Source organism: Nelumbo lutea, chromosome 1, assembly GCF_056320005.1.
Source record: "Nelumbo lutea isolate HS-2025 chromosome 1, American lotus-T2T, whole genome shotgun sequence".
NCBI classification, from domain to species: domain Eukaryota; kingdom Viridiplantae; phylum Streptophyta; class Magnoliopsida; order Proteales; family Nelumbonaceae; genus Nelumbo; species Nelumbo lutea.
The window spans coordinates 39,309,540-39,330,691 of NC_142684.1; the positions used below are offsets into that span (position 1 = coordinate 39,309,540).

A 21,152-nucleotide genomic window follows, 5' to 3' on the forward strand; every position below is an offset into this window, starting at 1 on the left:
TATAAAAGTATATATATTATGGTTTCTAAAATGTTTCCAAAAGGTTTTAATTCCCGGGATCCATATAAGTGAAGAGTGCAACACTGTTCCTTGCAGCCGAGGGAGAGGTCCTCTCTTGTCGGGTAGTGTATGATCATTAAGGGCTGAGAGGTTAAGTGTAAGACCATTGAGGATAATACCTGATGGGCTAATCTTGCATCTGCCCACAGTCCCTGGGTGTTACAAGGTGGCTTAGCCCAGGGACCACTTAGGGTAAGTGTTGGGCCCATAGAGCCCATTTGATGGGTTTCAGGGGGTGCACTGTCTTAACAGTGTATTCGATCAGGCCTTGTAACAAAGGCTGGGCCGAACCCATGTGGCTGATTTGTACATCAATGCTTGGGTCCCACGCCATACAAGGAAGCCCAACTGGGCAGTAGTTAGGAAGGTTAAGTGAGCACATAAGCTTAATGGGCCTAAAGCCCATTTCGAACTGGGCTATTAATTTAGTTAATTAAAGGGGCGAATTCTGAGATGGATTAGTAGTTAGGATAAGGTCTTAATCCTATCCACTCAGAGAGTCCAGATCTAAATGTGATTCAGATCTAGAAACCTCCTAATAAGATTAGGATAAAGCTAATCTAATCTATAGATAAGATAAGGGTTTATCCTTATCACTAGAAGAGAAGGCTGATCCAAATATGATTTGGATAAGCACCTCCTAATGGGATTAGGAGTTGATCTTTTCAATTTAACAAAAGGAAGGAGGGGGCGGCAGCCTTGAGAGAGAACAAGAAACACATCAGATCCTCTTTAGTGCTGAAATCAAGAAGAGAGAATTCTGCACCCTGCGAATACTCTCTTGCCGCCACCCTGCTCTTGCCGCCCTGCTTGCCAATTCGATCTCCAGTTGTGGGAGAAGTCAAAATTGGATCTTGACAACAGTTCTTTGAGAAATGATTGAAAAGGAAGCTGTGCTCACGTTCCATCCTACTGTTTTTTTGCGAAGGACAGAGTTCATGGGAAGAACACTGCTGATTCTGCTCCATCCTGCACTGCGCCATCTTCAATGGGAGCAGTCTTTGGATCCTTCCTTGGGCGTGAACACCTTCATTGGGAGATATTATTTCTCCGTATCAGGTATTATTCTCTCCCATTCCTTTGGGTTCAGATCTGGTTCAGTTTAAGGTTCAAGATTTATCCTTGAAAATATGATTTTCTAAATAGGGAATGTGATTCCCAGTTGAAGGGAGAGAAAAAAAAATATTTTTGAAATTCGCCCCTTATTCCGCAATCTTTGGGTGTCTATGCGATGGATCTCTCATTCCTTCATTTGCTTGAGGACAAGCAAAAGCTCAAGTGTGGGGGTATTTGATGAACCTACAATTTATCTATATTTTATGAGGTTTTTGCATGAAATTTTATGCCGGTTTAATTAGATTTTGCCCTATTTTAGCCTGATTGCAAGAAATATTTCTGGGGCAGCCAAATCAAGAAAAAGAAGGCAAAAGCAAGAAAAGAAAGCCCAAAATTTATCAAGTTCAGCCCAGCCCAGCCATGAGAGCAAGGGAGTTTCATTCGGCCCAAGTAGTGCAAACTAACTCTTCAAGAGAAGAAGCCTAGTAAGAAGGAAATTTTGGCCCAGCCCATTTTTAGCCCAAAGAATAGCCTAGAGTGTAGCCTACATGAGCTCAAAAGCAAGCTAAGTTACAGCCCAAATAGCAGCCCAAAGAGAGCTAGGGGCGGCAACTCCTAGAAGTTTTTGAAGAGAATGAGGGAGCACTCTAAAAGGTTCATGAGGGGTGTAATACACCCAATTCTAGAGACTTCAAGAAGGGGCAAGAGCCCCCTTGAAAAACTATATAAGGAGGCCTCTAGGAGGGGGGAGAGGTGTTCAATTGCTTGAGAGGAAGGCCCTCCCACTCTTAGAGGTTCGGCCACCTTGAGAGAAGAGAAGAGAAGAAGGTTAGGCGCAAGGAGAAGAAGAAGAAGAAGGGCTGAAGGAACTTCAAGACAAGCAAGCTAGAAGAGAATGTGAGTTCGAAATTGGGGGTTTGTGATTCAAAGATCATTTGTAATAACTCAATTGTAGTTTCATTCTCTTTCAATTTGAATTCTGTTTCTTTACTATATTTTCTTTCTTCTTTCTCCTTCTTCCATTCTTCATTGATGTATTTCAGCTTGTAAAATTTCAGTTCAACAATCTAATTCTTTTTTATTCATTCGAATGGTCGTGAATTGTATTTGGAGTTTCTTGAATAAGGGTGTTTTTGTAGATTAATTCGGCCAACTAACCTTCAAAACTTAAATCTGAATTCTCAGATCTGATATTGCAAGATCTGAATTGTTTGAAAGAGAATTCAGATCTGCAATTTTCAGAATGGCCGAATGGATCTAAAGCTTGGAATTCCTAGAGTGCTTGAGAGAGACTCTAGGAATTCAGATCTACTATTCAAGAACTGAATTGGATGCAAGATTAGAGATAACTTGCACAATTCAGTTGGTGATCAATTCAGTTTTGAATTGATGCCTTAGAAGTATTTGAAGAAATGCATGCATAGGGATTAGATTCTTGTTAGAGATAGAAGAATTGTCACTCATGCATAGGATGAACATGTGCTTGAGAGAGGCTGTTCATGACCTTGGGGTTTCACCAAACCAAGGCTCAATTATGATTTATTCGAATGATCCAAATTGATAAATTGCTAAATTCTGATATTGAAATTTACTACTTACTCTTCTAACCTGATTTGAAGGCAATTGGACCAATGATTTAGATAGATTCTAATTTAGGAATTTTAGCTTTCATTAAAGTTTTGATTTATTTGTTAATCAGATAAAAAGTACTCAATTTAGTATTGATACTTGTTTCCTAAATCCTTGTGAGAATGATACTTAACTCACTATTTTATTACTTGAACGGCTAGTGCACTCGCTAGTGTCACAATGAGCCACACATCACCTTCCTTGGGCGCAAACACCTTCATTGGGAGATATTGTTTCTCCGTATCAGGTATAATCCCTCTCTACTACTTTTGGTTCAGATCTAGTTCAGTTTGTGGTTCAAGAATGATCTTTGAAAATATGATTTTCTAATTAGGGAATTCAATTCCCAATTGAAGGGAGAGAAAAAAATTTTGAAATTCACCCCCCTTATTCCACAATCTTTGGGTGTCCATGTGATGAATATCCTATCCCTTCACTGAGGTGGACTCAATGGAGACCAATGGACTCTAGACTCTGGTAGATCCTGAAAGAATGGTAGGATCCATCTAATGGACGCCATGAAGGGTGCGGAATGGAGGACGAATTTCAAAAAAAAAATTCTACCTTCTTCATTATTGGAATCATATTCCCTAAATTTAGAATACATTATTCAAAGATCCTACTTAAACCATAAACAAATCAGATCTGAACCAAAAAGGAAACAGGAAGGATTATACCTGATCCGGAGAAATAATAACTCCCAAAGTAGGTGTTCACGCCCAAAGAAGTGACCAAGATCTGCTCCCGCTGAAGATGACACAACTATGGATGGCACGGAACCAGCAGGGTGTGTCCTACACACTGGATTCTTCACAAGAACCCTCTGAAAACCTTGAACACCGAATCCTTTTGTCTTTCTTGCAAGACTATTGTCAAGAACTGATTTCTTGACTTCCTGTTGCTGCAAAGATCCAATCTTCCAACAGGGAGTGGCGGCGGCTGAAGGAGGAGAAGTCCAGGGACGAAGAGGGCAAAACTATCTCTTCTCTCTGGAGTCTGTGAGAGATCAAATCTCATATTGCAGGATGTGTTTTTGCTTACTCAAAACCCCTAGTACGAAATCTGATATTTTTGCTAGGATTTTCTCCTCTTTCTTCTTGATTAAGAAACCTCCCCATATTTTTTGGAGTTATCCCAATTCAAATCAATATTTGGATAGGGGTTAATCTTAATCCTATCTGCAGATTAAGTTAGTTAACTCTCGATCTTATCAAGAGGTTACCAGATTCAAATCTAATTTGAATTTGGTCTCTTAGAGTGGATAAGGTCAAAGACCCAATCCTTTTACTAACACTAATCTCAGATTCGCCCCATGAACTGGTGATCATATCAGCCCAGTTCGAAATGGGCTTTTGGCCCATTTAGTGTCCAGTGATTAACCAATTTCCAATCTACTGCCCAGTTGGGCTTCTTTGTATGGCATGGGACCCAAGCATTGATCTACACACCAGCCACATGGGTTCGGCCCAGCCTTTATTGCAAGGCCTAGCCGAATTCACTAAAAGACTCAGTGACCCCCTTGAGCCCATCACATGGACCCTATGGGCCCAACACTTACATTAAGTGGTCCCTGGGCCAAGCCATCTTATAAAAACCCAGGGACTGTGGGCAGGTGCAAGATTAACCCATCAGGTATTATCCTAAATGGTCTTACACTTAACCTCTCAGCCCTTAATGATCAAGCACTGCCCGACAAGAGAAGACCTCTCCCTCGACTGCAAGGAACAGTGCCGCACTCTCTACTCACATGGATCTCGGGAATTAAAGCCTTTTGCAAATCTTTTGAAACCGTACATATACATATACATATATATATATATATATATATATATATATATATATATATATATATTATTGTGCAAAACAAATTTCCAACGATTGAAATCAACTACCGACAGTTTGGTTTCCATCAGAGAGAGTGCATTCCCGATTATTACCATTGTCCAACAAAGGGGCTGATCCTGTCACTATGACCACTCACTCAGATGAATTCTCAGACTGCCCCAACATGTCCAGGTTTTGACCCCCACTAAGGATCTCATTGATTGACACATCAAAGACAGGCCGATCCGACACCTAGTGATGTGTCATAATCGAGTCTAGGGGTCAGGTGTAAATTTCCAGTTTTGCCCATCTATCTCCAAGGTCTAGGGCAATACTGAAAATCTAGTCCGGTTCAAGGGTTCAAGCAATCCCATACTGCATGTGCCTTGGGTCTTACCCTGATGGCCGAAACAAGCCATCCCAACACTTGGTGGCACATCAGTATCAGCCTTGGCAGGATAAATCTCCCTAGACTTATCCAATGGCTGTGAACATTTAAAACTAACACAAGTTTCTATAAGTGTCCAGTTTTAGGGTCTTAAACAGAATTACACCAAACAACATGAATCAAGCATGCACTTTAATTTATTTCCACTAAATAATAGAAGTACATCAAATCCGATTGAAAATGAATCTATAAGAAGAAGAAGGGCCTCGATGGTAAGGTTGAGTCCTAAAGGCTCATCTTGTGGCGAAAGGGTACACTTAGAAAGAAGGAATCAATTATGAGGAAACCTTTTCGCCGGTGGCCATGCTTAAATCCATTAGGATCCTGTTAGCTGTTGCAGCATACAATGCTTCCAAAATTTGGCAAATGGATGTCAAAACTGCATTCCTGAATGGAGATCTTAGTGAAGATATTTATATGCAGCCACCACAAGGTTTTATAGCTGCTGGTCAGGAACACATGGTATGTAAATTAAATCAATCCATATATGGACTTAAGCAATCTTCTAGGAGTTGGAACATCCGGTTTGACTCTACCATCAAAAGGTTTGATTTTGAGCAAAATCCGAATGAACCCTGTGTTTTTAGGAAATCCAGTGGGAATAAGGTTACATTCCTGGTTCTATATGTAGATGACATTCTACTCATTGGGAATGAAGTAGAAATGTTGACTACGGTGAAAGTATGGCTTTCACAACAATTTTCCATGAAAGACCAATAGAAATGGTCTTCGGCTCTATAGAGATAGATTGAAGAGGATAATAGGTCTATCTCAATCTGCTTACATTGACATGATAGTCAAGAGATATAGCATGGAGAACTCCAAGAAAGGAAATGTTCCTTTTAGGCATCGAGTCACTCTCTCCAAAGAAATGTCTCCCAAGACTCGCAAGGAGATTGAGGGCATGAAGAATGTTCCATATGCCTTAGCCGTAGGGAGCATCATGTATGTCATGTTGTGCACTCGTCCTGACATCGCTTAGGCAATGAGTGTGGTAAGTAAATTCCAGTCAAACCTAGGGCAGGAGCATTGGATTGTTGTGAAAAACATACTCAAATACCTTCGAAGGACAAAAGAGTTTTGTTTGATATTTGATGGTAGTTCACTACAGATCCAGGGGTATACTGATGCCAACTTCCAGTCAGATCTAGATGATAGAAAGTCTACATTTGGATACGTTTTCACGATAGGATCGTGTGTTGTTTGCTGGAAAAGTAGCAAATAGGGGTCCTAGGTAGTAAGAATAACAGTCCACAACTCAAACCGAACACATTGTTGTAAGTGAGGCTGCCTAATGAATGAAGGTGTTCATTCAGGAATTTGGAATTTAGCACATCACCCATTCCACTATTGCGTGACAACACTGGATGTATGGGAGATTGATGTTAAAAGGTGGCACCAGCGGAGAATGTGGCAGATCCATTCACTAAGCCACTGACACAAAAAGTATTTTAGAATGTCTGGGGCTCCGACTTGTACCCGATTTGACCTAAGTGCAAATGGGAGTTGTTAGACAGTGTATGCCCTAAGCTCCAATCGGAATGATGTAACTTATGACATTTAATGTAAATGAATAAAGTACATATTAGACTCATGTTATTATGTTGTGTTTCTGTGTAATACCCTTAAACTGGACACATATGAGACTCATGTTAGTTTAGAATCTTCACATTCGTTGGATAGATTGTTAGAGAGTTTTGCATGCCCTTAGCTTCAATAAAGATGATGTACTTTATGAGTTTAATGTAAATGAATAAAATTGCATATTTGATTCATGTTCCCTTTGTATGTTTCTGCGTAATACCCTTAAACTGGACACTTAATGAAACTCGTGTTAGTTTAGAATGTTCACAGCCAGTGGGTTGGTCTGGGGAGACCTATCCTGACAAGGATGACACTGTGGTGCCAGGGTGAGACCCTAGGCACATATAGTGTAGGATTAATTGAATCTTTGAACTGGACCAGATTCCCAGTATTGCCTTGGACCTTAGAGATTGATGGGCAAAACTGGAAAGTTACACCCAACCCCTAGACTCGATTATGATACTGCACTGGGAGTCGGATTTGGCTGTCTTTGATGTACCAATCAGTGAGATCCTTAGCGGGGGTCAAAACCTAGGTATGTTGGGACAGTCTGAGAATTCATCTGAGTGGGTGATCATAGTTACAAGATCAGCCCCTTTGTCGAAGAAAGGTAATGATCAGGGATGCACTCTCACTAATGAAAACTTGACCCTTCCAAAAAAGGTTTTAATTCCTGAGATCCATATAAGCAAAGATTGCAACACTGTTCCCTGCAACCGAGGGAGAGGTTCCCTCTTGTCGGGCAATGTATGATCATTATGGGCTGAGGGTTCCCTCTTGCAGGGAACAGTAACACCTTAAATGGGCCTTAAGCCCATTTTGAACTAGGCTGATTTGATTAGTCACTTAGATGGCGAATTCTGAGATGGATCAGTTGATAGGATTGGGCCCAGGCCCTATCCACTTAGAGAGTCCAAGATCTAAATAAGATTTAGATCTGGAAGCCTCCTAATTAGATTAGGATATGGCTGATCTAATCTGCAGATAAGATAAGGGTTATCCCTTATCACTTAAAGGGACTTCTAATCCAAATATGATTGGGTTAGCAACTCCTAATGGGATTAGGAGCTGATCCCTTTGAGATTATAAAAGGAGGAGGGGGTGACAGCCTTTGAAAATGCAACCAGCACACTCTTGTCTTCAGAGCTGAGATTACAAGAAGAGAGAATTTTGCACCCTACAAACACTCTCTTGCCGCCTCCATCCTGTAGCCGTCGCCTCCAGCAGTTCGATCTCCAGTTCTTGGGTGAAATCAAGATTTGATCATGATACCAATCTTTTGCAGAAAAGATTGGTTGGAGTTGTATTCTCAAGCCATCCAGTTGATTTTTGCGAATGGTCAAGTTCTTTTGGAAGAACATTGTTGATTCTGCTCCACCCTGCACTGCGCCATTTTCAATGGGAGCAGATTTTGGATCCTTCCTTGGGCGTGAACACCTCCATTGGAAGATACTGCTTCTCTGTATCAAGTATTATCCCTTCCTACTTCTTTTGGTTCAGATCTGGTTCAGTTTATGGTTCAAGAATGATCTTTGGAAATGTGATTTTCTAAACGGGGAATTTGATTCCCAGTTGAAGGGAGAGAACTTTTTGAAATTCACCCCTTATTCCACAATCTTTGGGCGTCCATGTGATGAATATCCTATCCCTTCATAGATATGGGGAGATTTATCCTTCCTTGGCTAACACTGATGTGCCACCAAGTTGGTTGGGGTGGATTATCTCAGCTACCAGGGTGAGACTTGAGGAACATGCAGTGTAGGTTTTCTTGAAACCCTGAATCAGACCAAAATTCCAATATTGCCCTGGACCTTGGAGAAAGATAAGCAAAACTGGAATGTTACACCTGACCCCTACACTCGATTATGATACTGCACTAGGTGTCTGATTGGACTGTCTTTGATATGCCAATCAGTGAGATCCTTACAGGGGGTCAAAAGCTGGGTATGTTGGGATAGTCCGAGAATTCATCTGAGTGGGTGATCATAGTGACAGGATCAGCCCCTTTGTCGAACAAAGTGACTGATCGGAGATGCACTCTATCTGATTGAAACCAAAACTGTCAGCAATCGATTTCAACCGCTGAAATTTGTTTTGCAAAATATATTTATATAGAGATATACATATATATATTATGGTTTCAAAATGTTTGCAAAAAGTTTTCATTCCTTGAATCCATGTAAGTAGAGAGTGCAGCACTGTACCTTGCAGCTGAGGGAGATATCCTCTCTTGTCGGGCAGTGTTTGATCATTATAGGCTGAGAGGTTAAGTGTAAGACCATTGAGGGTAATACCTTATGGGCTAAACTTGCATTTGCCCACAGTCCTTGGGTTTTTATAAGGTGGCTTGACCCAATGACCATTTAGTGTAAATGATGGGTCCATTAAGAGCCCATGGTGATGGACTCAGGGGTTCATAGTGAATTTGGCTAGGCCTCGTAAATGATGTTGGACCGAACCCATGTGGCTGATGTGTAGATCAATGTTTGGGTCACACGCCATACAAGGATATCCAACTAGGCAATAGTTTGGAGGATAAGTGAGCACATGGACATAATGGGCCTAAAGCCCAATTCAAATTGGCTTAATTAGATTAATTAAAGAGAATGTGGTTCTGGGATTTAGATCGGCAAATAGGATACGGTATTATCCCTATCCACTCTGAGAGTCCAGATCCAAATAGAGATCTGGATCAAGAAACTCCTATTTGGATTAGGAGGGTTGATCTTTATTTGCAGATAAGATAAGGGATTATCCTTATCTCTTAAAGAGAGTCCAAATCCAAATACAATATTTGGATTAGGAAATACATAATGGGATTAGGAGAACCTCTCTTTAAGGCTATAAATAGAGGAGAAGGGCGAACCCCGAATCATCTTTCAGTTTCACTGATACAAGAGAGAGGATAGCATACAGTTGAATTAACACCTCTTCTGCTCTTGCCTTCTCTTGCTATTGTCGCCATTACCAGTTCGATCTCCACGTGTAGGAGCAATCAAGAAAGGGTTCTTGATATCACCTTTTGGTAAAAAAGGTGATCTGAAGACATGCTCACTCGCCCTCCATCAGGTTCTTGGTGAAGAATCGGATTCTTGCTAAAGAGACATCCTCCTGATTCTGCACCACCCTACACTATGCCATCTTCAGTGGGAGCAGTCTTTGGTAATCTCATTGGGCAAAAACACCTTTGTTGGGGGTTACTACTACTCCGTATCAGGTATACCCCTCTCCACCTTTTGGTTTCAAATCTAGTCTGGTTTAGGTTCAAGATTGATCCTTGAAAATACAATTTTCTAAAATAGGGAATGTGGTTCACACATGGGAGAGAAATTTTTGAAATTTCGCCCAACCTACCTACAGGGTTTGGCCATCCATATGATGGATCTTTCATCTTTTCACTATAACCTCCAACCAATCAAGTCAATCTCCTAAACTTGGAATGTCTAAGTTAGGTAAATTGGTGAAATCTTTCACTCTCTATCTTGATCGATTGAGAGAATCTCTCACAAAGATGTCTTGACAGCCCATTCTCTCAATCAATTTCCCTCCAAAAATCATTTAAACATCAGCATTGATCTCCCTTATCACCCATCTCATCCCTTCATTCCCCTCTCAAAAAATCTATAAATATCACCCCTCTCTCACATCCTAGATACAGTCTAACCAAGACACAAGCTAGCTTAGGGAGAGAACTCATCTCCCACAGCCATTACCCACATCCCAAAGCCTCCCCACTCTCTCTTCAATTTCCCTAGAATCCCCCATATCAATTTGAAACCAAACAACACCCTTGGGTCATGCCTCAATTCAAAAGAAGTATGAAGTCTTCTTGAAGTAATATCAGTGTAACAGAAATGTAGAAGCATTCAGCAGTCATTCCACACCATTTGGGCTACATAACCAAAGTCCTTTGTCACCAAAATGGACCAAAGTTCATTCTAAAGCTTGGGGATCACTCAATCCAAAGAAATGCAGTAAGAGTTGCAATCGAGGTCAATGGTTTTGGTTGCATGTTTGAGAAATGTTGAATGTTACGTCTGGAGTAGTAAGGCAACCTTCGCAAGTCATTTCCAATGTGCGTTTTCTTTATTTGAATGGATATCCTTTGCAGATCTCAGGGTATGTTGGTTATAGAATTGTTTTTCTAACTAAAACTTATACACGTTCTTTTAAGTTTTTATTTTTTTTATTTAAATCGCAACATGGTTATTCTTCTTCCATTTTTTTGATGATTTCTGTTCTATTTTCTTTTTTTCTTTCTCTAAATAGTAAAATAGAGATTACTCCAATCTATTTTCTTGTTTTATGCTTCTTTTTTTTTCTTTCAGTTGATTACACTTGATGTCAGTCCATTATATGTCGTTTAGCCCCTTGCACTTATTACTCATGTTAGTTTTTTTTTTTTTTTTTTTTTAGGAATTTGTCATGATAAGTCCTCTTATTCACATTCATCAAACGTTTATGTTCTTACTTCATGGAATTCCACCACATGGTAGATAAAGATCTATTAGATGCCCTCGCCATTCATACCGTGCATGAAATAGGACATGCAATCTCACAAGTTAGTGAGTCCATTCCAAATCCCTCCATCCACGATTACCATTCACGTAGTCATTGCATATTTAGGCAAACAATCCAATACATGTCTTAGACTATATGTGTATCTACTTTTTTTACATTGCTTCTCACAATTCCATCATGTGTAGCTAGCTAGTTTCAATAGTTTTCAAATCTTTATCTTAGTTCAGTCTTTTGTTGATTTAGTCCTTTTTCTTTCAATTTGGTAATTGCTTGGATCATTAGTTTAGTTAAATAATTTATTTTATCCATCATTTTCTTAATTGTTTTTCTCCTTTCTAGCATTATCTTACTATTTATGGATAAACTTTTTTTCTGCGATTAGTTAGCTAATTTATATTTTTAAGCTCAAATATATTAAGTCTTCCTTGGAACATTGGTGAAGTAGAGGCCGGTTCAACCGGGCGTGTGTGGGGTGCCTAACACCTTCCTACACCGTACTTTAGTCCTTGGACCCTAAGAATCTCATCCCCATTGGGCAAGAAGTCACCAAGAAAACCAAAATGTTTTTCATGAAAAATCCCGAGTTTTCATAAATTTCCAATTCCAAAAATTTAGGTGGCGACTCCAAAATCCATATCCAAATCTGCCACCCTCCAGGTTAGGTAGCCATAGCCCTACAATGCAATCATGGGGAAACCAACCCTTCACGCACTAAGGGCGGCCACCTCCTCGTATCACCTCGCCCTCAAGTTCCCCACCAAGCATGGCATCAAAGTTGTTCGAGGGGACCAGCAAGCAGCCCGCCAGTGCTATGTCACAGCACTAAAGGGCAAAAACAATGAAGCACTGCCACTAGAGGGCTTCAACCTCAGGGAGGAACTAGCAAGTCAAGGTCAACCAGCCGAGGACCTCGTCTCGGTTCCCCTAGATGAGGCAGAGCCTGAGAAGATAGTTCACATTGGATCCAACCTTCCCCTAGAGAGCCTATCCGAACTGGCTGAGTGTGGACACGAGCTCTAGGCCAGTTCAGCAAAAGAAGAGTAACTTTGCACCGGAGCATTGGAAGGCCATACGATAGGAAGTTGGTAAGCCACTCGATGATGGCTTTATTTGAAAGGTATACTACCCTAACTGGTTGTCAAACATGTTTTTGGTAAAGAAAGCTAATGGGAAATGACGGATCTATATTGACTTCACAGACCTTAATCAAGCCGGCCCTAAGGATAGTTTTCCTTTGCCAAGGATAAATCACCTCATCGATGCAACTTCAAGGTATGATCTACTCAGCTTCATGGATGCCTTCTTTGGATACAACCAAATAGAGATGCGCCTAGAGGACAAGGAGAAAACCTCGTTCATCACTAAGCATGACACTTACTACTACAAAGTGACGCCCTTCGGCCTCAAGAATATAGGGGCCACCTACCAACGCCTCGTCAACAAGGTGTTTAAAAATCAAATGGGAAGGAACGTCGAAGCCTATGTGGATGGTATGGTGGTAAAGAGCATAAAAGCCGAGATGCATATGCCAGACTTGGCTGAGACCTTCGACACCTTGTGGAAGTTCAACATGAAACTAACCCTAGCAAGTGTGCCTTCAACGTCAGTTCAGGCAAACTGTTGGGCTTCATCACTACTCAAAGAGGCATCAAGGCCAACCTTGACAAGATACAAGCCATGCTGAACATGGCACCCCCTCGGTCGGTGAAGGAAACTCAAAGACTCACCAGTCGAATAGCTGCTCTCAACCGCGTAATGTCAAAGTCAACTGATCGCTGCCTTCCTTTCTTCGCACCATCAAAAAGTTGAAGGAATATTAGTGGATGGAAGAATGACATCGCGCCTTTGACGAGCTAAAGGTCTACCTCGCCTCTCCTCCCCTCCTCACTTGTCCAGCCCTAGGAGAGACCCTCTATCTATACCTATCGGATGGGGATGAGGCAGTAAGCTCAGTGTTGATAAAAGAAGATGGGACGTAGAAGCCGATATACTACATCATAAGGTCCTCTACGATGTTGAAACCAGATATCTCGAAGTGGAGAAATTGGCCTTCGCCCTTGTGGTCTCGGCTAGAAAGCTCAGGCCGTACTTTCAAGCTCACACTATAACGGTCCTGACAAACCAGCCCCTTAGGGCTGTCCTCACCAAACTCGAGACCTCAGGGTGCCTAAACAAATGGGCCATCGAGATGTCAGAATTTGATATACAGTACCAGTTGAGGCCCGATATCAAAGCACAAGCCCTAATAGACTTCGTAATAGAATGCACCTTTAGCTGGGCTCATGGCTGAGCCCCCAAAGATGCTGAAGGGGATCGCCCAGCCGAGGGGACTCACCCCAACTGGACACTCTTTCTGGATGATTCATCCAACGCCAAAGGAAGCGAAGCAGGCCTTATCCTTCTCACCCTAGACAACTCAGCCATAGAATATGCACGAAGGTTCGACTTCCTTCTGTTCAATAACAAAACCGAGTATGAGGCCCTCCTCATTGGTTTGCAACTTGCCAAGAAGCTACTTACATGTCGAAGCCTTCAACGATTCGCAACTGGTGGTGAATCAAGTTAACAGTGAGTACGAAGCCAAAGAGCAAAGCAAGTCCAAGTACCTCGCCAAAGTCCAAGAACTGGCCCACCACTTCTAGCAGTTTTCCCTACAGCAAGTCCCGTGAGTCGAGAACGTAAGAGCGGATGCCCTTTGTAACTGGCAAGAACCTTGGACACAACCCTCGGCCGCACTGTCCGCATGGAGAAACTTGTTAGACAGTTTTGTATGCCCTTAGCTTCAATCTGATTTGATGTACTTTTGATATTTAGTGTAAATAAATAAAATGCATATTTGATTCATGTTGTTTGGTATAATTTTGTGTAAGACCCTAAAACTAGACACTTATTGAGACTCGTGTTAGTTTTAAATGTTCACAGCCATTGGATAAGTCTATAGAGATTTATCCTGCCAAAACTGATACTGGTATGCCGCCAAGTGTTGGAATGGCGTGTCTCGGCCACCAAGGTAAGACCCAAGGCACATGTAGTATGGGATTACTCAAATCCTTGAACCATACCAGATTTCCAATATTGCCCTGGAACTTGGAGATAGATGGGCAAAACTAGAAAGTTACACCTAACCCCTAGACTCGATTATGACACTTCACTAGGTATCGGATCAGGTTGTCTTTGATATGCCAATCAGTGAGATCCTTAGCAGGGGTCAAAACCGGGGCATGTTGGGGCAGTCTGAGAATTCATCTGAGTGGGTGATCATAGTGACAGGATCAGCCCCTTTGTCGGACAAAGGTAATGATCGGGAATGCATTCTCTCTAATGGAAACCAAAATGCCGACAGTTGATTTCAATCGTTGGAATTTTGTTTTGAAAAATTTATATATGATATATATATATATATATATATATATATATATATATATATGGTTTCAAAATGTTTGCAAATGGTTTTAAATTCCTGGGATCCAGGTGAGTGGAGAGTGTAGCACTGTTCCTTGCAGCCGAGGGAGAGGTCCTCTCTTGTCAAGCAGTGCTTGATCATTATGGGCTGAGAGGTTAAGTGTAAGGCCATTTAGGATAATACCTGATGGGCTAATCTTGCACCTGCCAACAATCCATGGGTTTTTATAAGATGGCTTGGCCCAGGGACCACTTAATGTAAGTGTTGGGCCCATAGGGTCCATATGATGGCCTTAGGGGATTCACTGGGCTTCTCAGTGAATTCAGCTAGGCCTTGTAATAAAGGTTGGGCCAAATCCATGTGGCTGGTGTGTAAATCAATGCTTGGGTCCCACGCTATACAAAGAATCCCAACTAAGCAGCAATTTGGAAACTAGTTAAGCACTGAACACTTAATGGGCCAAAAGCCCATTTCGAACTGGGCATATATGATCACCCACTTATGGGGTGGATCTGGGATTAAAGTTAACAAAAGGGTTGGGCCTTTAACCTAATCCACTATGGGAGACCAAATTCAAATCAGATTTGAATCTGGTAACCTCTTGATAAGATCAAGAGTAAGCTAACCTAATCTGCAGATAGGATTAAGATCATCTCCTATCCAGATACTGATTTGGATTGGGATAACTCCTCGTTAGGAGGTTTCTTAATCAAGAAGAAAAGAGGAGAAACCCTAAGAGAGATAACAACAATATTCAAACCTAGGGTTTTCGCAAGATAGTTTGGTGTGAATTGAGATAGAATCTCATACATTCTCCATAGAGAAGAGAAGCTTTTTTTGCTATCTTCTGAAGGGATAGGATATCCATCACATGGATGCCCAAAGATTGTGGAATAAGGGGGCGAATTTCAAAAAGTTTTTCTCTCCCTTCAACAGGGAATCGTATTCCCTATTTAGAAAATCATATTTTCAATGATCATTCTTGAACCACAAACTGAACTAGATCTGAACCAAAAGGTGTAAGAAAGGATTATACCTGATACAGAGAAACAGTATCTCCCAATGGAGGTGTTCACGCCCAAGGAAGGATCCGAAATCTGCTCCCAATGAAGATAGCGCAGTGCAGGATGGAACAAAATCAGCAGTGTTCTTCCAAAAGAACTTGACCCTTCGCAAGAATCAACAGGATGGCTGGTGATTATAGCTCCAATCAATAATTTCTCCAAAATATTGGTATCAAGATCAAATCTTGATTACTCCTATAGAGTAGAGATCGAACTGCTGGATGCGACGACTGCAGGAAGTGGCGGCAAGAGAGTATTCGTAGGGAGCAGAATAATCTGTTCTTGTGATTTCAACTCTGAAGATAGGAGTTGTGTATTGCATGTCTAAAGGTTGTCGTCCCTTCCTCCTTTTATAATCTTAAAGGGATTAGCTCCTAATCCCATTAGGAGTTGCTAATCCAAATCATATTTGGATAAAAAGTCCCTTTAAGTGAAAAGGGATAACCCTTATCTTATCTGCATATCAGATCAGCCATTTCCTAATCTAATTAGGAGGCTTTCAGATCTAAATCTTATTTAGATCTTGGACTCTCTAAGTGGATAGGGTCTGGGCCCAATCCTATCAGCTGATCCATTTCAGAATTCACCCCTTTAAATGACTGATCAAATCAGCCCAGTTCGAAATGGGCTTAAGGCCCATTTAAGGTTATGTATTCACTTAGCCTTCCAAACTACTACCCAGTTGGGCTTCCTTGTATGGCGTGGGACCCAAACATTGATCTACACATCAGCCACATGGGTTCAGCGCAGCCTTTGTTACAAGAACTGGCAGAATACACTGTTGTGGACAGTGCACCCTCTAAAACCCATCTCATGGGCTTTATGGGCCCAACACTTACCCTAAGTGGTCCCTGGGCCAAACCACCTTGTAACACCTAGGGACCATGGGTAGATGCAAGATTAGCCCATCAAGTATTATCCTCAATGGTCTTACACTTAACCTCTCAGCCCATAATGATCATACATTGCTTAACAAGAGAGGACCTCTCCCTCGACTGCAAGGAATAGCGTTGCACTCTCTACTTATATATATCCCAGGAATTAAAACCTTCTGCGAATCATTTTGAAACCATAATATATATACTTTTATATCTCATATAAAATATCTTTTGCAAAAAACAATTTCAACGGTTGAAATCGACTACCGGTAGTCTACGTTTCCATCAGTGAGAATGCATCCCATATCATTACCTTTGCCTGACCGACAAAGGGGTTGATCCTGTCACTATGATCACCCACTCAGATGAATTCTCAGACTATCCCAACATACCCAGGTTTTGACCCCCACTAAGGAACTCACTGATTGATACATCAAAGATAGCCCAATCCGACACCTAGTGCAATATCATAATCGAGTCTAAGGGTCGGGTGTAACTTTCCAGTTTTGCCCATCAATCTCCAAGGTCCAGGCAATACTGGAAATCTGGTCCAGTTCAAAAGATTCAATTAATTAATAGAAATAGGATTTCTGTTTCTTTTTATTTTCTTGATTGAAGAAGAAGGAAGAAGAATGCGACGCTGGAGATTTGCAGATGGAGAGATCAATTTCTGCGATTTGTAGTTTGTGAAACTACAACCCTAGTGATTAACCTCTGTTTTGCTGGTGGTGCGAATAGTCCATATTTGATTTGTGATTATTTAAAATCAAAATTATTAAATTCACATCTTTCATAAATTAATTCTTGAATTGAAAATCAATTTCGGACAATTTCGGACTACATTGGACCAAAACTGTTAGGACCGAATCTAGGGTTTGAATGGGACTGTTTTCAGTCCATTTTTCTCCCTCTTGCAGTTTCAAACCTGATGTTCAGTTGCAGGGATTAATTCGGCCCACCTGTAAAGCCCAGTTTTAAAAGGTTAAAACTGCAAAAGCCCACTTTTGTGAGAAAAGTTGTATGGGCCGAGCTGCTAATTGTGATTCAGCCCATATGCCTAGTCGACATTAATTGTTAATGTTATGGATTTTAATTGGGCTGCTTAATGGGCTTTACAGCAGTTAATTGATTGGATAAATTCTTCCTTTACATGTAATGTGTGGATGTTTGATGTGCTGCGAACATGGCCATAAGCACTTGGCCCATAATGACTCGTTAGTGGCTCTTGTGCACACCATGGATGAATGCACATCATTTCAATGGTGTCCCATAAGGTCATTGGATGACCCCTCCTTACATGGTGGGCCCCATAACCCTGAAAAGGGACACGTGTGGAAACCCTAGCCGATCAAGGCCCACCAGAAATCTGACTTTATGAAAGTTAGTGGGAGCCACTCTGGTTTGACCTAAATTACAACTAGGGCGTAATTTTGTTCCCTCCAGCAAATATGAGCGCATGTGATAGGGAGATCCATATGATGGACTCTCTAAAGGTCTTTCATCATTAGCACAATGATGGGTCCTTCAGTAATGAGGAAACACACCATAAAATTGGGTTATCCATTTGCTATTGGATCTGTCAGAGCGTTTCATAAGATGACAGGGGCATCATAGACCGATGTGGGAAGGGCTTCACTAGAAAATGGAAACTCTCTCATGGTACCTTGGCGTAACCTGAATATTATGGGTGAGCACTCACTAGACAGAGAGGTTTACCTGAAAATGGCTCTGAACCTTGTCTAACACAGGCCAAAGGGAAACTCATTTGATGAGTGGATATGATCCATCACAGAAAGGTGGTGGGGTTATGCAGCTAAAACAGTTGGCTTCACACACCCTATGTGATTTCCCACATTTCCAGAGACACTTCGCCGTCTCCGTCACTGAGAATGAAGAGAAATCTCAGAGGTGAACAAATGGGAATAGAACATAGATCAAAAGTCATATCGATGTAAGTAACATGAATCAAACTAAGGTTGTGGACTAACGTCTTTGCTATTTTATCAGAAAATGGCAAACGGTCAATTTGCAAAGCTTCTAGACGATAACAAGATTAAGGGCCCAAACTAAGCCTACCGGTACAAAAATCTTATGCTGGTCCTAACTTCCAAAAAGTTAGATAAGGTGGTGAAAAATCCTACCCCGAAGCATCCGGGTGATAGGGCTTCTGAGGCCCGTAGGAGGAAGTACCAAGATTGGGAGAATAAGAACTCCCTAGCTCGTTGTTTCGTCATTGCCTCACTAGACAACTCAATACAGAGGCAGTGCGATCAAATCAAAATAGCCAAGGACATATTGGACAGTCTAAAGACAATGTATGAAGAGCAGAAACATTCTACTCGACAGAAGGTCCAAAAAATGTTCATGACCGTGTAGATGTCCAAAGGGCAGAAAGTTCATGACCATTGTCTTCGGATGATGGGCTACATTAACAAACTCGAAGCCCTTGAATCCGGGCTAGATCTTGGCACACAAATAGATGCAATCCTGAATTCTTTGCCCTTTTCCTTCAATGCGTTCACAATGAACTACAACATGAACAAGTTGAATGTCAGTGTCCAGGAACTCAGCATTATGTTGTAGAGGGCCGATGATCTACTTAAGAAGGATGACCTTGTGGTTATGCTTGTTGAAGCTAACAAATCGGGCAAGAAAAAGAGAAAGGCAAAGAATCCCCAGAAGAAAACTGTCAAACACAAAAAGTAGGAGAAGAATAAGGCATCTGATGTCTCCCACTTCCGTAAGCAGACCGGCAACTAGAAGAGGAATTGTCCTTCCTACTTGGAATCTAAGAAAGGTAACGTCGAAACTTGTGTCATAGAAACTAATATGCTAGTTATTTCTGTGTCCTAGTGTGTTGACTCTGGGGCTTCAACTCATGCGTGTAACTAACTGTAGGGTTCAAATTTAGCAAAATATTGAGTGAGGAAAAGTGACACTATTCTTGGGAACAACTACAAGTGTTGCAACTGCGGCAATAGGAACCATAGAATTAGTCTTTAGAGAAATGTGCTTGTACTTAAAGATTGTCTTTATGTACAGAACTTGAGAAGAAATTTAATTTCCATTTCTAAACTGTGTGCGGATGGATATACTGTTTATTTTAGTAATATGATTACTATTAAATGGATAAAAAATTCATCGCATGCGGGGAACTAGATAACGGTCTCCATGTTCTACATCCTTCTCTGGAAACTAACTTAACCGAAACTACGCCAGTCGAAAATCCCAAGAAAATGATTCGTAATACAGTAAGTCCCACGTACCCGTGGCATTACCGATTTGGCTACGTGCTGCCATCTACGTGATACAGTAAATCCCAAGAAAAGGATTCGTGATATCTTCTCATACGCTCAGAATTACCCACATCATTTTGGGGATATGCATTAGAGGCAGCAATCTACGTGTTGAGCCTCTAATTTGTGATACAGTAAGTCCCCGTAGCCATGCTTAAGTCCATTAGGATCCTACTAGCTGTAGCAACAAACCATGGCTACGAGATTTGGCAGATGGATGTCAAAACCACGTTCCTGAATGGAGATCTTAGTGAAGATATCTACATGCAGCAACCGCAAGGCTTCATTGCTGCTGGTCAGGAACACATGGCATGTATACTTAATAGATCCGTATATAGACTTAAGCAAGCTTCTAGGAGTTGGAACATCCGTTTTGATTCTGTCATCAAAACGTTTGACTTTGAGTAAAATTCGGATGAGCCCTGTGTTTATAGGAAGTCCAGTGGGGATAAAATCACCTTTTTAGTATTGTACGTGAGCGACATCCTACTCATTGGGAATGATGTAGGAATGTTGACTTCAGTCAAGGTATGGCTATCACAGCAGTTCTCCATGAAAGATCTTGGAGAAACTTCATATATACTAGGTCTTCGACTCTATAGAGATAGATTGAAGCAGATAATTGGATTATCCCAGGCTGCTTACATTGACAAAATTGTCAAAAGATACAGCATGGAAAACTCCAAGAAAGGAAACATTCCTTTCAGGCACGGAGTCACTCTCTCCAAGAAGATGTCTCCCAAGACTTCTGAGGAGATTGAGGGCATGAGAGACGTTCCCTATGCCTCAACCATAGGGAGCATCATGTATGCCATGTTGTGCACTTGCCCAGACATTGCTCTGGTAGTGAGTGTGGTAAGCAGATTCCAGGCCAACCCAGGGTAGGGGCATTGGACTGTTGTGAAGAACATACTCAAATACCTCCGAATGACAAAAGAGTTTTGTCTGGTATTCGATGGTAGTTCACTACAAGTTCTAGGGTATACTATTGTCAATTTCCAGTTGGATCCAGATGATAGAAAGTCCACATCTAGGTATGTTTTCACGATAGGATCGTGTGCTGTATGCTGGAAAAGCAGCAAATAGGGATCCACTACAGATTCCACAACCGAGGCCGAGTATATTGCCGCAAGTGAAGCTACCAAGGAAGTCGTGTGGATGAAGAAATCCATACACGAATTAGGAGTGATTCCATCCAGCACATCACCCATCCTGTTGTTGTGTGACAACAATGGAGCGATCGCCCAAGCTAAAGAGCCTCGGGCCTACTTCAAGTCAAATCACATCGAGATAAAGTACCACATACTACAGGAGATCGTTGGTAGAGGGGATGTCCTAATTCAGAAACTAGCATCAGCGGATAATGTGGCAGACCCATTGACCAAGCCA

At 41.4% G+C, this 21,152-nt stretch overlaps 1 long non-coding RNA gene across 1 annotated transcript in view; it reads right to left on the minus strand.

The window, feature by feature from the left end:
• The window catches only part of LOC148874343 (uncharacterized), a 54,392-nt gene that overhangs the window by 11,164 nt on the left and 22,076 nt on the right, over nucleotides 1–21,152 (minus strand). The gene's annotated exons all lie outside the window — the stretch shown is intronic.